At 40.7% G+C, this 18,050-nt stretch overlaps 2 pseudogenes; both read right to left on the reverse strand.

Moving 5' to 3' along the window:
* Positions 1–102: 102 nt before the first annotated feature.
* Positions 103–926, reverse strand: LOC147433441 (uncharacterized; annotated as a pseudogene).
* Positions 927–3,721: 2,795 nt separating this feature from the next.
* Positions 3,722–5,001, reverse strand: LOC147433442 (uncharacterized; annotated as a pseudogene).
* Between the last annotated feature and the right edge of the window lie 13,049 nt (positions 5,002–18,050).

Genomic DNA, 18,050 nt, shown 5'->3' on the forward strand with positions numbered 1-18,050 from the left:
AGTATCCACTTGCTATCTACAAAATCACCCGATGAACTGAGGTTTCTAAAGTGACGAAATCTTTAAAGGTTGAAAAAGTGAGCACTCCAATGAGTGACCCTATCAAGAATTTATTATTCCTCTCTTAAAACAAGTAGGCATGACATTTGCATCATTAGCATTTTGAATTGGAGACCATCCATGAAGCACCTCCAAACATGTTTCCAAATCCTGCCACTTGTTTTCTCCTTGAACATTCCAATAATACGTGGTTGGATCTCTCCTCAAAAACCCTACCTCGACTGCTTTTTGTTTTGTATTTATATTGAACACGACAACAACCTTGAAAGATGGAGTAGACATGGAGGAGCTGCTTACAACCAATACTACATCTCCTATTTCCACCCATGGCCGTGCACATCCAACCTTGCCAGGTTGTAGCAACCAAGTTCGAAAAATGGTGTCGCTCATTTCATATATCACCTTGTTCTGGGTATTGCGCAAGGGTAGAAAGAAGCACTTGTGTAGTATGGCATATGTTGGTAAAAGACACTTCTTTTTGCGAGAAAAATCCACATCACTGATCACTCTCATCCCAGTGACCTTATCAAGTTGAAGAGCATCTATTCCATTGCCTCCATTTATAAACTCCCCAATCAAGAACAACCAATGCCTCTGTTATGCTCATGTGACAAGAAACCCATGATCTTGCATACACCCCTTGCTTTATTTTGATGTCCTAAATTAGTATTTTTGCCTAAAGTGATCACCACATTGTCTTTTGCTTCATATCACTCGCCGCATATGTATACTTTTGAGTAGGAAAATCCCTCTAGATGAATATATTGTTGGCCCCAATAACTCTTCAAAGAAATGATCTCCCAACCTTCAAGAGCCCTTTTTGTTGGTTTCAAACCATGTAGAGCGATTCGCTTTCTCTGAATCATGCCAAGCAATGACATGGGCCAAGCCTTTGAGCATTCTTGTACAACTGTGTTGCTTGACCTTCAGAGGATGCAATTGCTAAGCACAACAGATGCCATCTTTCACAAGTTCCTAGTTACATGCTAGCCTTTGAAAAACCTGGCGGCAATAAAAGAGTCTCATGTATGCATGAGAGTATCCTCTCTGAAGGTGACTATCCATCCTTCTCAATCTCCAATTGTTGCAAGGTTCGTGATAAAAGCGCTCGAGTGTGATAATGAGTGTACGTTAACTCATTGAACCTGTTATTGGTTGGAAATATCTACAATCCCCAACACGTTTCTCTCAAACTGGTAGCACCAAAGTCCATCGTGGCTACTGTGGCGTATTATATCATTAAAAAACTCTTCAGAACCTATATACAAAGATTGATGTTTTTTTAGGTCTCCATGTTATATAAGGAGTGCTTATTATATTTGTGGTTGATAAAAACATACACACCTGCCACGTGCTCTAGAGGAGAAACAGTCTCTCCTCCCTCTTCATCCATAATAATTCTCCATGTTGAAAGTAGTTTTCGGGTAGCATTGATGGTATCCAAAGCCCAACCATGAGTACATGTGTAGTTGTAGAAGATATGAGCTACGTCAACCAAAATCATTCCCACATCTCTCAATGTCTCAAAAATTATTTAAAATGTGTGGTAAACACCATTGAATAAACTTTTGATGCTCTTCTGCAATAAAATTTCCATCGTGTCTAGTAGCATGCAACAGCCATCGTCCACTTCTGCGAAGTGTTCGGGGAATTGCAGCAGTAACTTCATATATTGTATGAGTGATGGATGTTTTCATGCCATTGCTAGCCTTTAAAAATCGCTGTTTAGTATACTTCTTGAAAATGTTCAGCAAGAATGTGCATCACATCATACACAAGATCCAAACTAATATCAAAGCCATAGAGATGGTACAATCTCCAGAGTGGTGATTCTCCTACTAGACTCGCATTGGATAGAGTAGTGTTATACTCCTCCTTTGTTTGTTTTTGCCTTGAAAGTCTTATAGCTTCAAACATCTCTGTTGCAGTCCTCTTTTCTGGTGGGTAGCGAGCAATATACTTATTCTTTGTGTATACATACTTTGGAATGCATACCCCTTGAGTGATTTGCTTCATGGGAGGCTTATCCCGTCTACACCCGTTCTTACCCCCATCCTTCAAACATCCTAGTTTACATTGGGCTGGGTGATCGCCTGTCCATGACATGAGAATTGCCCTTAGAATGCAAGAATGATATGCTATGTCCAAAGAGTTGTCAAATATGGCCGTTGGTGGATAGTTAAATTTGAGGGAGAACCCGTCAACAAAAGCCGACTCAAGTTCACATATTAAAGGCTCTAAAAGGTATGGAAGAATATCGCCATGTTTCTTTTTTAACTTCAATAAGCTAAGTGGCAAAAATAGCACTGGCAAAGGTCCAATAATTGAGTTTTTGCCACCGTTGAGGACCACCACTTCAACAACCCCACTATCTTTCGGCTTGGTTGAAGCCGTTTGAAAGCCATCCCAATGGCACATTCGTGCAAAATTTTGAGGATCCCCCTAAAAAAACATGAAAGTTATGGGCATGATAAACATTGCTAAGATGAAGCCTATTCAAATTGATTGCAATATTGTCTCACCTTGACCATTCTTCTTGGCACTTTGATATTTGTTGCACAATGTGAGCATAAGAACTCATATTCCTTGGTAATCTCATTCCAATTGTTGTTTAGCTCCGGACTACGCAAGGCGGTTGGAAAAGTCCAATAATACATGGCACAAAAACTATTGGGGCACTTAACTGGAATCTCCCACTCTTTCTGTGGGTTCCAAAAGTCTTTGCACATTCTTATTTTTTCCCCATCCCAGTAATCGTTGATAACATTGGTAAAGGTTTAACTGTCCGCTTGCCAACTACTTCTTGCCCGCCACATTGTAAGAAAATCATGACAAAACTCCTCGCATTGACATAGAAGACGCAATTGCTCGATAAACGAGATGTACTCAAATCACACCATGTTTTTTCTCTGCTTGCCGCAGACATCACAACGTGCACAACATGTCTCACAATTTCTCTTGTGCTTATTCCTTGAAGAGGACGGAGAACATGTACATGGTAAAACATTCCCCACGTATATATCCTCTGCATCTGGGGGGGAAAGAGTGGGCTTGTGTTTTTTTTCATCCTTGCCTATACAAAGTCGCCACTGTGCAGTTTTTAAAAGTCCCTTCTCTTTATATCAAGCAAACACCTGCGTAATAGTTTGTGGTAAGGTGATGTCTACTCCTGGAAAGTCTTTACCCATAACAATTTCTAAGAGTGACCTATTCTGCCTTTTTTCATAGACCGTTTTCCCTTTCCCTTTATATTTGGGGGGAATATCATTCTCAATATTACATCTTGTGCAAGGAAAGGTGAATGAAAACTATCCAGATTGGATTGTAGGCTCAACACCCAGCTCTCAAGCTCACCCCACAAAAGGGAACCTCTCTCTGAGGATGAACATGCCAATACTTGATCGATATCCTCAAGACATGGCTCCATTAGTCCTACATCACATAAACATACACAATTTTTTCACTTTTCTTGGTACGCTGATTAAAAAAAATGGAAACAAAATGTATTCAACCACTCTTCAAATATACAAATTGAAATTCAATAGAAAAAGGTTGTGTCCATCAATCACAATTCAAAGATACATACTCACATACAAAATGAATGAGCAAAAAACAATCATATTTGTCTTATAAAGTCAATGAAGTTGATGTCTCATGCCATCTAAACCTCTAACAGATCGCCTATCTTAGAGAGGAAATGTTCATGGCACCTCTCATCAATCTCAATACTCACACAATACCGGTCTAAGACCTCACACACTTTGGCCATATTTCCGACCCCAGCAAAAAAATCTATTATGATTTTCCCTTCTTGAGTGCAAAGCGAAACTAGGAAACCACAAAAGTTTGTGTGTCTCTCAGTTGCACCTCGCAAGGCATTGCCTTCTTCATCTAGTGTCAGGTTTAGCTTCCCTGTTGGTAGCTCCACAAACGTATCAGACTTTTTGTCGAAAGATCTCTTCATGACTTTTAGTAATGCTTGCTCCCAATTTAATTCACGTATACAATCTGGATGGGCAAAGAATGTAATCACTAAAGTGGAAACCTTCAAGGTAGCATTAAGAGAGTAAATTATTAGAGTTTAGACTAAAAAAACTCTACAACCATAATCCTCAAGTGGTTTTGACTTACCTCTTCTACTTCCCCACGAACGATCCTTTTGCATGGGGTTGTAGTTTGCAAGAACATACTATGTACATACTAAAGTTTGGATTGCCCCATCACACGTGACACAATCTCAAATTGATGCTCAATACCACTAGTAGTAACAAAGAAACCATCATGGCTCAAGAACTCTGCTGCAATGGTAACTGGCACCTTTAGCTTTTCTGAATCCCATTCATTCCAAGCTGGCAATTCATCCTCCTCTTCAAATGGGTACAAGACAGATGGAAGATCTGCCCATACAAGAGGGACAAGTGCATCCTCATAGAATCCACCTTGGGCTTGAATTTTCTCTATAAACCGTCATATCATTACTGCATCTGAGTCTTTCGGGCCATTAAATGTATCAATTGCAATATGCAATATATCAGCATGTACAGGGAGATGAAATGGCACAAAAGCCTCCGGTGCATCCTCATCTTCATTTTCCCTTTGTGTTCGTGTAGTGTTGCCCTTCAACTTTTTTTGTGGTGGTGTTTTCTTTGTTTTTCTATGCTTTCCTTCCAAGTTATTACCTCTTTTCTTCTCATTGGGACCCTTACCCTTGCGATCTAGACTTTGCACTACCTCTTTAAGAGTACCCTTACCACCTCTGGTACCTAGCTTGCCAGGAGACTTTATTGTATCCTTTCCACTCTTGTCAATCTTGTCGTGAGGGCTCCTTGTGTCCTTTCCACTTCTCCTTTCCCTTGTGTTTGTCACTGTGTCTTTCTTTGGAGTGCCGTGAGGGCTCCTTATATCCTTGCCGGCCACTACAACTACCACTTTCCTTTGCATTTGTTGTTGTATCTTTCTTTGAAGTGCTCATTGCAACTATTATTGGCTTGCACATAAGACCTGTTTCCAAACCATGCAAACAAAACATAAGTAGTGACTACTAACCCTCATCTAATATATTTTATTGCAATGCATTGAACTACGTGTATATATTTATGTCTCCTCGGCTGGATATTCACCTTCCAAATACTCTAAGAACCATGGCACGTCATAGAGATCCTTAGGAAGAGTCCTATTTGCATCGAGCCATGCAAATGGGTACAATGATTTATATCCCAAAGATGAGACAACCTTCCACTCTTCAACGCTTGGCGGAATTCCTTGGATTTGACTGTTTCTCAATAATTCCGCGAACCACCTATAGAGAGACTTGGATCATCAATAAAAGTTGGAAAAAAGCCATTGATACATACATTATCTAGATCTAAAAATAAAACAAAGAGATTACATATAGGCAAACCGTCTTGCGGTTTGCTCTAGGAAGGGCATGTTCTCTCTTTGGATCCCCGATGTAAGCTTTGGGAGATGCTTAAATGAATAGCAAAGATGAACCTTTTGACACTGATCAAAAAAATCTCTTATTATTGAACTCCACGAGATGTATGATACCTCGTCAACCTCTCTTATTAAATCAATTGCTCTCTCCACTACGCACTCCCAGTAAGAGTAGCATGCAATATAAGAGCGCCAGTCTTTGTAGCCCCCTTCGAAGCCCCCTGCTCTTCCAATATCCTTGTTTAGAATGCGATCTAAAAAAAAACTTTTCTGCACTTGAAAAGTCATACAAATCAGTGATATGCATGCCAAAGGAACATATTAAACAAAAATAGTTGAGACTACCTTTGTGGAGGAAGCGGTGTTCGGGTCACTGTAAGCAGTTTGTCCAAAGTTACTTTGTGATCGCTCTCCCAATCTAGATCGTAAATCTTATTAACCCACTCCTCCCCAAGGGCTGGGTTTGCCACTGCCACAAGCCTGAATCCTTTCTTCCCTTTGAAATGTTGTTCCACCTCGCGGATGGTTTTCTTGTACAATGCTTTATACGTCGCTGGGTCATCTTTGGGGACAACCACCTGTTCTAACCTGTTTGAGAGCTCCAATTTGAATTCACTCTACATCAAAGTTGAGCATGTAAGGTTGAGCATAACATGAACTAACAGAAACAAACAAAGAAGGTTATGAATGGCCATACAGAGTAGATAAGCTGCATGAGGAGGCCAAGTGGTATAGTCCACCAAATCCAAGGATGCCCCCTCTTGTCTTCAGAAAATTCTGCCTCTATCTCCTGTAGTGCCTCTTCATCAAAATATTTCTTCCAGCTATTTTCATTTCCAAGAGCAAGCCTTCTTATCAAGTGGATATCGCTTGCAAGCGTCCTCTTGATATGTGTTTGTATCAAACTAGCAAAAAAATTCCATACATATTATGGTTTTACGATATTATTTACCTCTTTAACTCAAAATACATCCCAAGGTACATTTCTCACCTATTAAGAGAATCCAACGCAAACAGCATAGAGCATTCTTCATCTTCCGAGAAGGCAGTGATTGTACACTTAACACGTACATACTTTGAGGCATCATCATGGCAAGCTTCACAAGATCCATTCACCACATTAATAAATTATAGTAAATAGGACACATACATATTGAGGTAAAAAATAATTTCTCACCTGAATCGACTTCTCTTGTCCAAGCCTTCAAACGATGGTTTCCATCCCATACCACCAGCTTTCGACCAACAAGATGTGCCCATGATTGAGATGCAAACAACTCTTGATCAAACTGCCGATTCACCTCCCCCCAAAAGGACTCATCCCATTGTTTTTCTTCCTGCTCATTTACTTGAATTATGTCGCCATTGGCCATTCTTTTCGAGACAATAAAATCTGCGAGAGTTGGCATGTAACCATGATGCCTAAACTTATGTGCCAAGTCATCAATATTGTTTCCCCTTGTGAGACGGACAGCTTCGTGACCATGAAGTCGGCACAAGGGAACCCAAGGAAGTGGTTCCTCATGTTGAATTACCTCGTGCTTGGCCATCCAATTCTCCAAGAACTTTGTGTTGAGCTCAACATATCTGCCCATCGCCTTGACACCTAGCTGGGAAGATTGCAACCCCTCTTGGGTCGCAGCTCTCACAACCTTGACTAGATCAGTTTTGACACCTTGCGAGCTCTCTTCCATGACCCTTTAGGAACTTTGAATGTATTCAGTCAAGATATTCAACAACAAGAATTAAACATAAAGTACTTACAGCTCTCCCAAATTCATTTTTAGCGTCTCTTTTTGTACCCGGATATGGTATTAGATTCACAAGTTTGAGTCGGTTTGGTCTGATAGGTCATTTTGGCCACTTGAAGATGCTAATATATCATTTCATCTCTCTCTCTCTCTCTCTCTCTCTCTCTCTCTCTCTCTCTCTCTCTCTCTCTCTCTCTCTCTCTCTCTCTCTCTCTCTCTCTCTCTCTCTCTCTCTCTCTCTCTCTCTCTCTCTCTCTCTCTCTTTCTATCTCCCATTGTATGAGTGATCACACAGATCCCACAAAATAATAGCTAGTAGCACTCCCAAATTCATTTTTAGCATCTCTTTTTGTATCGAGACATCGTATTAGATTCACAAGTTTGTGTCCATTTGGTCTCATAGGTCATTTTGGCCACTTGAAGATGCTATATATCATTTCATCTCTCTTTCTATCTCTCATTGTAGCACTCCCAAATTCAATTTTTAGCTTCTCTTTTTGTACCCAGACATCGTATATCACAAGTTTGTGTCTATTTGGTCTCATGGGTCATTTTGGCAACTTGAAGACGCTAATATATCATTTCATCTCACCAGAGTTCAACCTGGGCGTCGAGTAGATCTTTAAGGTCTCTTGGGATAGTTTCCTAAGACGTTAACTTCTTCTTCTTCTCCTTCTTCTTCTTCTTCTTCTTCTTCTTCTCTCTGTGTGTGTGTGTGTGTGTGTGTGTGTGTGTGTGTGTGTGTGTGTGTGTGTGTGTGTGTGTGTGTGTGTGTGTGTGTGTGTGTGTGTGTGTGTGTGTGTGTGTGTGTGTGTGTGTGTGTGTGTGTGTGTGTGTTCGCCTACCAGGTTTTGTTGGGTCGACAAACTTGCCTCTATGCGCAGGAGAGAGCACCGGAGTTTGACGTGAAAGACGGTCTTTGGACTCGCAGGCGAAATATCGCTACTTTAAAAAAATCCACGCTACAGCTCGCCCAACCCTTAGCCTATAATATTAAGCTTTTAAAAACTCTTCAATAACACGAACAGTAGCATCGGGCGCTATTGCTAAAGAAAGCAATCGCGTTGCAGCGTCGACATTGTGGCGGGTCCCCCCACTCCCCTCGTGAGTATTCACGTAATGATCACACGGACCGTGCGTTCAATATTTCCAGCGGGCTCTCCCACAAACATCTTGCGATCAGCTGGCCCTGGCAAACTGCAGCTCCAAACTCTTGCTCGTGAGCACAACTGCTACATCATCCAGCTCTTGCAACATAGTGGCCATCGATCACGGGTAGTGTATTACACAAGCATATTCATTTTTTATCAAAGTCTTGACGTTAGCTGGCTACACAAAGAGAGAGAGAGAGAGAGAGAGAGAGAGAGAGAGAGAGAGAGAACGTGTACCCTAAATAGAACTTGGAGAGAGAGAGAGAGAGAGAGAGAGAGAGAGAGAGAGAGAATGTGTATCCTAATCGAAACTTAGAGAGAGAGAGCGGAGAGAGAGAGAGAGAGAGAGAGAGAAATGAAATGAAATGATATATTAACATCTTCAGTTTGTGCATAGCAGTAGACTTCTACCCTAATGCGCCATTACCTTCGAAAGGCCGAAATAACCTATGAGACCAATCCACTCAAACTAGAGAGAGAGAGAGAGAGAGAGAGAGAGAGAGAGAGAGAGAGAGAGAGAGAGAGAGAGAGAGAGAAATGAAATGAGAGGATATATTAACATCTTCAATAGGCGCAAGAGAGAGAGAGAGAGAGAGAGAGAGAGAGAGAGAGAGAGAGAGAGAGAGAGAGAGAGAGAGAGAGAGAGAATGTGTATCCTAATCCAAACTTAGAGAGAGGGAGAGAGAGAAATGAACTGAAGTGATATATTAACATCTTCAATAGGCCATATGAGTGGACTTCTACCCTAATGCGCCATTACCTTCCAAAGGCCAAAATGACCTATGAGACCAATCCACTACAAACTAGTGAAAGAGAGAAACAATACTAGAGATTTAAAGGGTGCGTATCAAGAACCTAACGGGTTCATATACAAAAGGGTAGAGTTTACCTTAAAGAATAGATAGCGGCCCAAATTCTTCCCTAAATAGATTACGGTGTTATGAATCAAGGTCTTTGCCTTCACCTTTTGCTATAGAGAGAGAGAGAGAGAGAGAGAGAGAGAGAGAGAGAGAGAGAGAGAGAGAGAGATGAAAATGAAATGAAATATTATATTAATGTCTTCAAAAGGCCAAAGTGACCTATGAGACCAGAGCGTTACAATGTGGTGGATTCGATACAAAGTCAGAGTAACAAAATGAGAGAGAGAGAGAGAGAGAGAGAGAGAGAGAGAGATGCCATAGTTATTTCAATTGTGCTTAATTGGTAATTTTCTCTTACAGATCTCGTGCTCTTTCATCAAAACATGGAGAAGGAGTGCTTAGAAGGCATCACTCACTGGAATGCAAGGGAAGTTACTCAATTTGTTAATGGCTACTTAGGTTCCGATCGATACACACGCACCATACTCAAGAGTAACATTAACGGAAGCAGTCTTGTATACATGTATGTGCCTTCATGGGAAGCTTTGGGAGTGCACATACCCAAACACCGATTTGCATTGTATAGTTGGGCACAAGAGAAATTGTCGACCTCCAAGATTTCCTTATCGCGAGAGAAGCATGGCCATGATAATGACAAGGTGTCCTCTTCAATATTAAATTTACAAGATGAACAAGCTCTTATCCAAAGCAAGCCACCAACCAAGCAACAAGTGCCTCTCTCTCAGCCTCCCCCACCAATTTTGATCCCAAAGAATGCTCAAGAGAAGTTCTTTCTTAGAAAGAATTATAGTTGGGAACACAGCAGATATAACAAAAATTTAGAGAATATCCAAAAATGACATGAGAATGGTCTAAGTATATTCACTATAGAAAAGTTCATAAATGTTGACCTAAGTAAAGACAAGGAGATGAGAGAACAGACCGAAGACTTTATACGGCGCAAAAGGAAGACATTGATATCTTTTGGAGGCACTGGGGACAAAGATGGTGAGTACATGTCAGAGAAAGTGATCTTTCAAAAGCTAAATCAGCATAGACGCTATTTGCGATTAAAATCTATGTCATTCTCTAGTGAAAAGAGCAGGGAGTATTGTTCTCTAACCATTGATTTGGAGGACAAAGAAAATCAAACTCAAGATAGCTTAGATAGTATGGAAGCACCAAGAAGCCTTGTGGATAATCAAAAGGGATACCAACGGAGTGTGAGCCCTCCTAAAAGTGTCGCAACCATGGATGATGAGTGTTATGTTCCTGCAGGATCTCACGAGCTAGTCTCCATCATGGGCTCATCTCAAATCCTCTCACATGAGAACATCAGTTGTAGATATGGCTTGTTTCCTCAAGGTGTGCAACAAAAGTATGTCTTTATTCCTTTCTTAGATGGAGATACCAAGGAGATTGCCATTGGTACAATATTTTCAAAGTCTTGCGATGGAAATACCTATGCAAAGTGGAAGGTGGAAATAGAATCTATCAACCAAGATGCACATGGATGTTATATCCCTGGAAGCGTTATGCAGGTGTCATGTTTGCATGTTGTAAGTATCTCTTTTGAATGTGATATCCAATGTACAATTGTTTCAAAAAATGAGAGCTTTAAACTGACAAAAAATGTCTTGTGTTTAGGGACAAGTCATAGAAGTTCCTATTGTGTATTTAAAAATGCTTGAAAGTAAATCCTCCTTGGAATTACTTGTAAGTCTCATCTTTTCTTTGGATTTGAATTTCAATGAAGTGATTTTTTTTGGGACTATTAATAAGGTAGTTTCAGCCTTCCAAGGAAGACAACCCTTCCTTCTCTTCACAACAACGCTCAAGTGTGCACTCAACCACTGGCGAAGGTGCGAAGGAGTGCTATGAAGCACCAATAGAGTTACTCGGTTCTTCTCAGTTTTATTTTAATTTTGCTTACATAGACCTAAGTTCCTAATGACCACATTTTTAAATCAAGGCTAGTAACACTCCAAACGGCTCATCCACATACATGCAATCGAGCAGCAATATATCTCCTGAGTATAAGTTGGGACATCCACAAAAAACTAAGGAGGTCAATGTGTAGCCTTTATTTTGTTTGTACTTTGATTTTAATTTAGCAATCTTGTGCCCTCTACAAAAAAAAAAATCCACTCCCCTAGGTTACAGTGCTACCTATCAATGGATCTTTCACAAAAATCCAATTACCATCCTCTTGTGGCAAGAATGATTCTTGGCATAACAACGTTATTGATCAGGTTTGCTTAGTAGAGTTGTAAGGTTTTGTACATTGAGATTTTGTAGCAAATTTTAAAGTATTCAAGAAATTGTTTGAAATATTTATCTACTTTGTATATTTGTGTTTATAGAATTTTGGAAATGACTCTCCTCTAACTGCAAATTTACCTATTGACTTGGATCATCCAAACGAAGAAGTAAGAGAGGTAGATTGTGATCTTTTTCACAAAACCAATCACATGCGATTCCTCAAATTGGCTATGTTTAATGAGGTTGGTGTGTAGTCCACATGGAAGATGTTTGATATGGTGGAACCAAGTGAAGACCATGGCATTTCAATCATCAAGAATTTTGTAAGGACTTCTTTGTATTATTGATTACGTCATGGGTTGAGACCTACTTTTTTGCTTATAGATGATAATTAATATAGGTGTTTAACCATGCATTGGTAGACCTTGATGACAAAGGTGATATGGAGATATCTGGAGGGGTAAACTTCTTTGGTTTTTCCTCTTATTGAGCTAAATCTTGTGACTTGCATGTTAATATCAATTTTGTTTTAGAATGATGATGCTACACCACCCATTAACATATCAAAAAAGAAGCCAAAGGTCATGTGCTTAAATGAGCTCGTGGTAAGTGTCTTAAACTCAAAGTGTGAAGGAATTTTTATTATCTATGAATGGTGTTTGAATGATACCTATATGTTCGCTTATAGTGTGGAAACAAAGATAAAGGAAATATACCCTCAAAGAAAAAGATTAGAGACTGGTGATTTGATGTCATTAAAGGACGTCTCCCTTGAAAGGGATCAAGAAAATCTTGTTTTTGCAAGCTTTGAAGTATCTCACAAACAAGAAATCATCTAACAATGACGCCGTCATTTCAAGGGTCTGCTCATTGTCAACTCTTTGGTAGAGACTTTAAATCTCTATTTTGTAATGATTTTGAGATGGAATGGTCTTTGCAGCATGAAGCAAGAGAAAATGGAAAAGCTAAAAGAGTTTCCAATGTTCCTGCTAGATACAAAGAGAACACCTCTACCCTGGTACAAGCCCTTTTCTTGGTATACTGATCTAATCAAGCATTTTGAGGGTTGTGAAAATTTTTATTTATTGCAGGTTTGCAACTCTAAAAAGAAGAATTTGAATCCTTCTCATAACAAAGTCACATTATCGCCTCATCTATTGCTACTAACATCTTTGGTCTTGTAAATGAGCAAGTTGCATTGCAAATTCAATAGATTTTTTTATGAAGGTCCTTACATGAGTGTGATATACCTTTTGCAGAATAAGGCACGTACTTAAGACAACAACAAAAGAAGCGATAGCTTTGAAACTGATGGGAGAGCACAACATAGACCTCATGTATAGGCGACTAGCTGACTTTTTAAAAGAGCTGCAACGGACTACGTCGAAGGAATCATTTGATTTCAAGAAAGAATGCCAGGATTCAGAGGCATTGGATGTTTTAGTGTCTTAGGCCATTGGGCAAAACAAAATTAAGCTCAAAGACACTAATGCTAAAGATATGGGTCAGGATGAAGTTGAACTTGTTTAAATCAAGTTCACTATGGATATACGTTGTCTCTATTTTGACAAAAATTTTGGCCAGTTTGGCATGTAATGCGCAAGCGCATATCCGAATTATAAAGCTATAAAAGATTTTGTGGGACAAGTTATAATCGATATGATTTCAAAGCATTATTGCTCTTGTTGCGGTCTTGAATGTTTGATGTATGTTAATTGATTGGCCACATACTATTAGCATTTTTCATATTATAGAACTATCTATAAAAGATGTTTGATTTGAGGTTATCTCCATAATTTGGCTACTGTTATGCGTACAAGATAGAGATTCCTTTCAATATATGATAAATTTATAGCTATGAAACTACATTAGAGGTGTTGAATGTTTCTAACATGTAAACTTTTCAAGTGTGAATAATATCGTTACAAAAAGATTATATGTGAGAATAAGATCCACTACAAGAGGCTCTTCACATTAGCGACGCTCACACAGCGACGCTCATAGCGACGCCAGCTGGGGTAAAAAAAATAACCGAGCGCGCCCAAAAACTCAGATCTCAGATCTGAGTTTTTCGGCGCCCTCAAGCAAAGAGCAGGTAACGCTCTCCCTCTCTCTCTCTCTCTCTCTCTCTCTCTCTTTTTCTTTTACACACACACACACACACACACACGAGGAGAGGAAGGAGAGCCAGGTATGCTCCTTCCCTCTCCTCATTCTCATGTTCCCTTCCCCTCTTTCTCTCTCCCTCGCTCTCTCTCTCACACACACACATACACACACACACATAGTGTTTTTGAGAGAGAGAGAGAGAGAGAGAGAGAGAGAGAGAGAGCGAGAGAGAGTGCAAAAACGCACACACATACATAAACAAAGAATGCACACACACATTGAGAGAGAAAAAGAGAAAGAGAGCATGCATAAACAAAAAACGCACGCATTGAGAGAGGAAAAGAGAGAGAGAACATGCATAAACAAAAAACGCACACATTGAGAGAGGAAAAGAGAAAGAAAACATGCATACGATCCAAAAAAACGCACACACATTGAGAGAGAAAGAAAAAGAAACTAAGGGAGCGCCGTAGGAAACTAATTAAAATTAAAAGACCTAAAGATCTAGCCGACGAGGAGTTGAACTGAAGACCTATTATTCAAGAGAGAAATGGCATAATCAATCTATCATACTTGGCATGGGTGATAGAAAGGTTATACCATTTATCTCTTTTTATTGGCACACACATCCACACACGCGCACACACACAGGAAGAAGAGAGTTATAACGTCGTAGGAAACTATCTTAAAAGACGTTAAAGATTAGGTTATATGTAGACTTACATTAAATTAGATTTAGGTTTATTTTTAACTAGATTTACGTTTATTTAAGCTAGATTTAGATTTACGTTATATTAGATTAGATGCGGGTCTCCATAGACTGCGATGCCTGCATGAAGCGGGTGAAGAAAGCCCTCAATGGAATATAGGGTATTGCTGCCTTCACTCATGGTGGGCTCCGTCGATCCAAAAGTACTGGTGAAATGTCTTCAGAAGATAGGGAAGAAGGTGGATCTTCAGGGCGGCAAGAGTCACTACATCCCCGACACAATGACCATCTAGACAACCTCTAGTCATTAGACTTACGTTAAATTAGATTTAGCTTTATTTTTAGTTAGATTTACGTTTATTTAGATTTACGCTTATTTACGTTAGATCGAGTCCACGCAAGAATTACTTACGGTTTAGGGTTTAGAGTTAGACGAACAGTGAAAAGATCTACTGTGAAAAGATGTTAAGATGAAGTGAAGTGCTACAGCTAGAGAAGAGGCAAAGGGATTTTGTCCACTACATGCAGTATCATGTAGACGTGGGTGTCTAGATTTCTTGTACCCACAAATATAGGTATTGACCAATAAAGACGAGATTATAACCCGGTGGTTCTGATCTCCGTGCACCTCTAGACCGAGGTGTGCGGGGATTGGACATGACTAGAGAATGTGAGGTAAAGAGAGAGAGAGAGAGAGAGAGAGAGAGAGAGAGAGAGAGAGAGATAAGACGAAGAATGCCAATAGAATATTAAATTTGTTGTCCAGGTTATAAGTTTTTTATCCTCATTATGAGTAGCGACGAGGATGTGGGACCGTCCAACCGAAACACCTATCTCTCAACGAGGGTCTTATGTCCTTGTAATCAATGCAAGCATGCTGTGCAACGGACAAGACGTGTTTCTTTGCAGCACGTTCGCGAATTTGGCGAGTTCGATCCATCTATTATAGATCGAGTTGTTGCCAATTATAACTCGTCGGACTCTGACGCTGGCCAACAAGCAGCAATCTTGCAACCCAATAGACGTATTCGCAGGCGCTTTGGTCAAGCAGCATATGTGAGGCCACAAGATGTAGCCTCTGACAGCTCGGGGGATGATCATGCAGAGCACATTCCCAACGAGGCAATGTTTGAGCCCGAGATTGATGAAATGATCGAGACGATCATGGATTCAGAAAGGCTTATCTATGATGATATGAAAAGTGAAGCCGATACATCATTGTATAATGGAGCACGTATGTCTAGATTGAAAGCACTCCTGGTTCTTCTCAACATGCAGGCAAAGTTTGGATGGAGTGACACTAGCGTCACAGCGCTTTTCAGGTGATCTATTACAATTAGTTTACTTTAATAGAACTCTAAATGTATAATGATCTGATAGATTTTTACACGACTGTATCATATTTTTATGTTGTGTAGATTGCTGAAAGAGCACATTCTACCAGCTGACAATGTGATGCCAGATTCCCGAGATGAAGCAAGAAAGATTTTGCGAAACTTGGGGATGGATTACAATTCTATCCACGCTTGTCCTAATGACTGCATTCTTTTCAGAGGGGAATACACAGACATGGAGAAGTGTCCGAAATGTGATTCCGAAAGATATCGAGTAGATCTCCACGGGACAAAAATTCCACAAAAGGTTTTGCGACATTTTCCTTTGCTTCCTCGCATCAAGCATTTCTTCGAATGTAAGTCCATGGCCGCCCTAGCATCATGGCATGAGGAGAATAAATCTTCGGATGGTGTGCTACGAATTCCTGCAGATTGCGCAGCCTGGAAACATATAGATGGAACATGGTCGGATTTTGCCAGGGAAGCTCGAAATTTGCGCTTAGGCCTGGCTATGGATGGCGTAAATCCATTTGGTCAAAGATCAACATCTTACAGTGTATGGCCCGTTGTCATCGTCAACTACAACATTCCCCCGTGGTTGACTACGAAGAAGGGGCACCTATGGCTAAGCTTGATTGTGCCAGGGCGATATAAAGTGGGGAATATGGATGTGTATCTTCGTCCACTATTGGAAGAGCTACAACAATTGTGGATTGGCATAGAGGTGGTGGATATGAGCCGACACACAGGACGACGGAATGCTTTGATCAGAGGTATTCTAATGTGGACCATGCATGACTATCCCGGGCTAACAGAATGCTTAGGTGATCTATTGACACTCCTCTCTCAGACACTGTAAATCTTGTTTTTCCCCATAGTTGATCTATTATCATGTGTATACATGCAGGGCTTCAAACAAGCGGATACAGAGCATGTGTCACATGTGGACCTAGACTGAATGCACGTAGGGCACCCTCACTGAAGAAGCAAATCTACGAAGGTCATCAAGCGTATCTTCCGGAGAATCATGTGTTACGCGACGGCTTTTTGGGAAGAGAGCCACCAAGGATGTCTGCACAAGCATGGTTAGGAGATGTGCGATGACGGATTGCCTCCAGGGATGAAGAGACTATCTCTATGGTACGAGTTACCATACTGGCCCCGACTCGTGATCAATCACTTGCTCGATCCAATGCACATATTCAAGAATGTGGGTAATCTACTATGGGACCATTTGACCGGCAAGAAAGATACTTTGGGAGCCAGAGTTGACCTTAGAAATGTGGATCGTATGGAGCAATATTGGCCGCAAACAGCGTCTGATGGATCGATAAAACTTCCTAAAGCACCATGGATTTTCACAGGAGCCCAAGAACGCAAAGTAAAAGAGGCCATTCGATCTTTGCGGACCCCCACTGGCGTAATGCACTCGCTACGAACGTGTTTTACTAAAGAAGGAAAGCTTACCGGTTTGAAGTCACACGATTGGCATAAAATGTGTCAGGTACGTTCATAGTGGACTTTAATATCATTGCATAAAATGTGGACTTTAATATCATTGCTGCACATACTTTACAGTTTATTTTACCGGTTGCCATTGAGGGATGTTTGTCTCTCGACATCCGTAACACAATCTACAAACTTGCAAAGCTGGTGCAATGGATCTCACAAAAGGAGATCGACGTAGACTCCATACCATTCGCCAAACTAAATGCTGCGGAGCTTGTGTGCATGTTTGAGAAACATTTTCCTACTACAATACTAACCATTCAGGTGCATCTTCTTATTCACATAGTTGATGAGGTGGAAATAGCTGGCACAGTTCATTCCAGATGGATGTTCTTCTTAGAGCGTTTCATGAAAACGCTTAAGGGATATGTGCGTCAAAAGGCACATCCGGAGGGTAGCATGGCAGAAGGTTGGTTGGTATCAGAGTCCCTAGTGTACATTGGAGAGTGGCTAGACGGATTTGATAAATCCCGGGACACGCTATGGCGAACCATAGATGATGAGCGCATATCTGGGATTGTCATGTGCAATCTCGGTGTTGAGAAGAAGATGACGGAAGATCTAGAGGCTAAAATCAACCGATTTTGCATGCTTCACAATCCAGTGATGCAAAAGTGGATTTCACAATATGAGGATGCAAAGCAAGAGCGACAAAGGGCACGAATCGAGTGGAGACGGGGAAGACGACCACCGATGCACTATCCAGCGGTTCTGGAGAGCCTACCAACCTTCATGAGCTTAAGATGGTTGCACAACCAATTGAAAAGCGCACAACAATGCGGTGACGAAGTGACTGAAGAAGAGTGGGAGTACTCTCGGGGTTGCGCGACCAAGGTAAGTTTGCAATGTACGACTAGCAAGTGACTTTA

This window comes from Adiantum capillus-veneris, chromosome 19, assembly GCF_014529385.1.
Source record: "Adiantum capillus-veneris isolate H3 chromosome 19, ASM1452938v2, whole genome shotgun sequence".
Taxonomy (NCBI): Eukaryota; Viridiplantae; Streptophyta; class Polypodiopsida; order Polypodiales; family Pteridaceae; genus Adiantum; species Adiantum capillus-veneris.